Below are 6,032 nucleotides of genomic sequence, written 5' to 3'. Positions count from 1 at the left end.
TGGTTTTGGACCTTAATTAAGGGCATTTTTGACATTACACATAGTGTATTTACACACCATGGCCGCCCCTGTCATTAAGGACAAAGTGGTCTTTTTATCTTCATTTGTAATATATTATAAATAGGCTCCCTTAGTCTTATTTTTACTAGATTTTGAATGATGAAGAATTGAAAGACATATTTTCTTTCTTTTGAGAGTGTAATACCCTTAGTTGTAGGTCTTGGAAAAGTCATCCTTAGCATAGGGCTTGGAAAAGCCAATATTAATCTTTGCTTGGAAATGGTAGATCTTGAGGTGAGTTTATTCCCTTGGTGGTCACCGTAAGAGTGTGGTTTTGACTGTTGCATTCATTAGGGGTTAATGTTGAAATACACTTGGTTCTTAATCTTGTAATAATCTTGGTCTCACTATCTATCTTTATTTTTTTGCAAATCGTGTATGTGTTGCGTAGTGGACTGTTTTGGGGTCTTCGTTGAATCCAAAACTTGTATTATTGTTTTTCATCTTTTTCATCACGTTTTGTAGCTTTTTTGGTGTTAAAATATACTCTTGTATCTTGTATTCTTGTTGTTGGTAGCGAATCCGAATGTGGTCTCCATCTTGGTCCTCGAATCCTTAAGATTAGTGGACTGATTTGGTGTTTGTTTCGCGCTTCCCTTGTCTTTCCCGTATCAATATTGGTGATGTATTTGGATTTGTGGCATGGGATTTTGTGGAGTGTGGTGTGCTTGGTCGTATGGAGGGCACATGATCATACTTGGAGGGGTCGTTTTGAGCATGCCAACAAACAAACCTATGTGTGGAAGGTTGCTTAGATGCTTACATTGTTGTTATTAACTCGAGCACTACGAACCTTGAAGTATAAACCATCCTTGGTTTTGAAAGCATTGAAGAGGCACCATTCATTCAAGTTATAACACAACTTGGCTGCCCCTTCTTGAAAAGGGTATTTTGGAAATTGCTAATGGTGTATTTACACACCATGGCAGCCCCTCTCATTAAGGGCAAAGTGGTCTTTGTCTTCTTTTTGTAATAGATTATAAATAGGCTCCTTTAGTCTTATTTTCAGTAGTTTATGAATGATGAAATATTGAAACATTTAAAATCCTCTCTTGAGAGTAGAACACTTAGTCTTAGTTAGGGCATGGAAAGCTAGTATTGATCTTTGCTTAGAAATGGTGGATCTTAAGGTGAGTTGATTCCCTTGGCGGTCACCGTAAGAGTGAGGTTTTGATTATTACATTCATTAGGAGTTTTTGAGTTTAATACACTCTTTAGTTCTTAATTTTGTAATAATCTTGGTCTCAGTATCTATCCTTTACTTTTGTTGTTGTCATCTTTTGTAGTGGACTATTTTGGGTCCTTTATTGAATCCAAAACTTGTGTTATTGTTATTTATCTTGTTCTTTACATTTCGTAGCTGTTTTTGGGGTTATATACACCATTGTATCTTGTATTATTCTTGTGGATAGAGAATCCGAGAGTGGTCTCCATCGTGGTCCTCGGATCCTTAAGATTAGTGGACCAATTTGGAGTGTGTTTTCGTGCTTCCTTGTTTTTTTCTTGTATAAAATTTGATGGCGGGAATTAGAAAAAGGGGGATAGAGTTTGCTATTGGTTATTGGATGTTTTTGAAGGTGTCACCAATGAAAGGGGTAATGAGATTTGGTAAGAAAGGAAAGCTAAGTCCACGTTATATAGGCCCATATAAGATTACTCGAAGGTTTGGCCAAGTCGCTTATGAATTAGAGCTACTCCAAGAGCTCTCAATAGTTCATCCAGTATTTCACGTCTTAATGCTTCGAAAGTGCATCGGAGATCCATCTTATATTACTCCCACTGAATATGTACAAGTTATGAAAGATCTCACCTACGAAGAAACACCTGTTGCTATTCTAGGTCGACAAGTTAAGAAGTTAAGGAATAAATAAATAGCTTCTATAAAAGTGGTTTGGAGGAATCAGCAAGTAGAAGATCACATGGGAAGCTGAAGAAGCAATGAAATCCAAGTAACCCCATTTATTTGCATTTAAAGAGGAAGTCCAAGATTCTGAATTGAAGGAATAACAAGTATAATATATAAATACTATGTGATAATTGGGATATTTAGCTTAGGCTTGAACTTGTTTTGGTTGGACTGTTATGCTAACATTCGAGGACGAATGTTCCTAAGGGGAGGGAGGAGGATGTGACACCTCGTACATTGCATGTACTTGTTCTATTTATATGTAACTTGGTGTAGCCTTGTGGGAGGTAATGGATGAGATTTGTTATGAGAATATTAATGGTGTAGATGGAATTCTAGATGCTGCCCCTACCTTTTTATGTGACACGATCAAGTTAACATCGATACAACTATTTAACATAGAATCGTAAGCCGGTATTTGAATCTAAATTTTAAAGTGACCAGGTGTGTACAAGTTGTAATATGATTAAGGTAATTAGGAGTTGGAAATGGAATGAAATATTGAGGTGCTTGCTTGACTTAATTAAGCTAGTAGACGAGTCACCTACTTAAGTTATTTGGACCAAGTTAATGGACGCATGTCTATGGATCAAATTTGGGCCTATATTAATGGAGGAAAAAAATGGATAAACGGCACAACTCACAAATCTGCCAAAGCCCAAATATAATGGAGCCCAACTAAGAAATTAACCAAGTAGATACATCACCTACTTTGACATTTTGAGCAGCTTGAACTCCTTAAGTAGGTGCATCACCTACTTGGACCAATTTGATCAAATTTGGGGTCCGAAATGCAGCTAAATGGATGGCAAAAAATAGGGCCTTTATAATACCAAGTTGCTGGTCATTTCCCTCATTCTTAAGTCATAAAAAAGTTTACACTTCACAACTTCTCTCTACTTTCTTTAAAGCAACTAGGAGAAGCCCTATATTTCCTTTTAGGGTTATTGGAGAAACCCCAACTTTTGCAGCTCAAGGTAAGTGAAAACACTTATGGTTTAGCTTAAAAGAACACAAAACTACCATACTTAACTTCATATTGGTTTGCAAAGCCTCTAAAAGACACATGGACTTAGTTAAGGTTGGGACAAACCCCCGTCTTGCTCATAACTACTATACAATACCAAAATATATATAACAGACTCAGAAAGCTCCGAATCAACTTGGAGCTCACCTATAGCAGCTGGATGTCCTGTGCTCCTACTGGGTTGTCTACTAGTGGGAGTACCTGTACCTGCGGCATGAAACATAGCATCTCCCTTCTGAAAGGTGTCAATACAAAGAGTGTACTGAGTATGTACGACATGAAATAACAATAAATAAGACGAGCTCAACAAAATCAGTTATCAATATATAACTATAAAGATAAGGATATACTACCAACTTTGGTTGAGCTTATGGTATCATGTACATTACATCCTTTCCTTTGCTTTATTCTTCTTTACTTTATAAGATTATAAGGCATAATACAAATGACCAGTTCATCCGTGGTAAAAGAAGATGACCTATGCTAGGCATTTTAACCCCTGTGATACATTCCTCATAAGTACATTATCACACCTCAAATCCTGTTGGGGCGGACAGGCACCCGTAGCTGTAAAGGCTTGAGAGAACCAATTCATAAACTTGTACTTCCCATGTATGTAACTGTGACAACCAAATGTTCTGACAACATGATATTATGTATCGATGAAAATAACTACACATGCACGCACAAACTGATATGTACAATATTTGGTCGATGGGGCCACCATGTCTAAAATCAGGACACTACCATAACTTTACATTAGTCTACAAAGCCTCTAAAAGATACATAGACTTAGTTAGGGTTGGGACAATCCCCCTGTCCTACTCTTAACCTACTGCACAATACCAAAACATATGGAACAGACTCGGAAAGCCCCGAATCAACCTGGAGCTCACCAATATGCACGGAATAGCCTGCGCTCCTATGAGTGAGGTGTATGAGCTAAAGTACCTATGCCTGCAGCATGAAATGCAGGTCCCCCGTGAGGGACGTCAGTACGAAAATATGTACTAAATATGTAAGGCTAAAAGTAACAACACATGGTACACGAGCTCAATAAAAATCAGATACAAGTGTATAAGTAGTACTAGTAGACCACCTTTTTATAAACTTGTGGGACTACATATATTACGTTCCTTTCTTCATTTTAACCCTTCTTACTTCATAATCTTTGTAAGCCATATATAATGCAAATGACCAGCTGATCAGTGGTAAATAGATAAATTAGGATCGGCCCATGCTAGGCTTACGCCCCTGAGCTGCCACCTATATATAAAGATTGGGATCGGCCCATGCTTAGGCTTATGCCCCTGAGCTTCCACCCACAAATAAAGTATCGAGATCGGCCCATTCTAGGCAAGTGCCCCTGAGCTAGCACTCGTCATTCTACAAATTTGCATTACTTAGTTTATTTAGCCTTTGAGATTGTTACATTGGTGTCATCACATTACGGTACCTTGAACCAGTAATACGCTAATAAAAGACATGTAAATAGACACTTAATGCAACAACAATGAGGTAGGGAGCCGTTGGCACACAAATAAAGTGTTTAGGAGCTGAAATAACACATGGATCTTATTTGAACAAACGGAGAACTCCTAAAATTTTCTAGGGAAGATAGACGCGCAGATTTAATAATAAGCACGTATTGAGGTGTTCTAATGCGTTAGAGAGTGGGAACAAGGTCATTGGATACATGGAGTGTAATGTGCAACCATTATGTAGCACTTTGTTATAGGATAACCTCGGAAACTTGCTTGATGGAACAATTGTACAAGTTCATGCCAAAGAGTGTGAAATAGAGTATGCCTTACATACCTGGTTATTTGACTCCGAAACTAACCTGACTTGACTTCCCGCCTTTTAGATTACTTATCTATAATAGAATATATGGTAAACTAGTATTAGTAACCAATCAACACATTTGAGATACTTAATTTCATCCAAAATAGTAACCAGGCAGCAACTACTAATCTATCAAATAGGGGTGTTATTTAACTCTTTTTTTCCTCCAATTACACCCACATACCATTGAGGTTCTTATAAGGTTCACCAAAACCACCTCGACTTCATTACACATTCCAAATAATACGCAAAATAGATTGGGCAGAAAACATTAGTTCAGTGGTGTATCACCACATCTTTCTTATATAATTCATTACAAACTCATCACACCTTTATCCAACTTCAACCTGGCAGCCCATGACATATACATACAAAACAGTCCACAAGATAGTCCCAAATCCCTTTTATTGTAGCAATCAATTATTGAACTCATCATCTCTTGAGTTCTCAATAACCAGACATCCATAATCCCCTCTCAAATTCATATATAAGAAAAACAAAATTGAGCAGTCACCTTACCTCAATTCAGCAACTTATTCTTTTAATTAAACTCTTCAAGAGCTTGAAATTTCCTTCAACTTAAACCAAAGAAGAAGAAAAAAAGTTCCTCAATAACAAGGAAATGTGAACAAACAGCTTGTTCTATAATCAGCCATATACTTATAGTCAAACACTTATAACTTGTTTTCCTAATCTTCCATGAGATAATTAAACAAAAACATAAGTGTTTTTCACTTACCTTGGGCTGCAAAGGTGAGGGTTTCTTCAAGAACCCTAGAAGGGAAAATAGGGTTGCTGTTCTTGTTGTCTTAGAGAGAGTAGAGAGATTTGCTGAAATATACTCCTTTTTTGTGACTTAAAAGTGAAGTAAAATGACCAGCAACTTGGCCTTTTAAAGGCCCTATCTTTTCCACCTCCTTAGCTGCATTTTGGACCATAAAATTGGTTAAATTGGTCCAAGTAGGTGATGCACCTACTTAAGGGTCTAAGCTGCTGAAACTTCAAAGTAGGTGATGCACCTACTTGCTTAATTTCTTGTTGGGCTCAATTATATTTGGGCCTTGGCAGATTGGTGTGTTGGGCCACTTATCCATTTTCTTTATCTTTTGTTCAATTTAGCCAAAATGAGTATATTAGCATAGACCCAAATCTGATCCATAGCCATGGGTCCATTAATTTGGTCCAAACAACTTA

At 37.3% G+C, this 6,032-nt stretch overlaps 1 long non-coding RNA gene across 1 annotated transcript; it reads right to left on the bottom strand.

Annotated features, from left to right (window-relative positions):
- Positions 1–4,835: 4,835 nt before the first annotated feature.
- Positions 4,836–5,684, bottom strand: LOC107845200. Its single transcript, XR_001666739.2, has 3 exons — positions 5,578–5,684; positions 5,358–5,416; positions 4,836–4,869 (listed from the first exon to the last, which is right to left on the bottom strand). It is a non-coding gene; the product is annotated as an uncharacterized LOC107845200 (long non-coding RNA).
- Between the last annotated feature and the right edge of the window lie 348 nt (positions 5,685–6,032).

This window comes from Capsicum annuum, chromosome 10 (assembly GCF_002878395.1).
Source record: "Capsicum annuum cultivar UCD-10X-F1 chromosome 10, UCD10Xv1.1, whole genome shotgun sequence".
Lineage (NCBI taxonomy): Eukaryota > Viridiplantae > Streptophyta > Magnoliopsida > Solanales > Solanaceae > Capsicum > Capsicum annuum.
The sequence above is the reverse complement of the archived record's forward strand: the minus strand, read 5'-3'. Positions and strand labels throughout refer to the sequence as shown.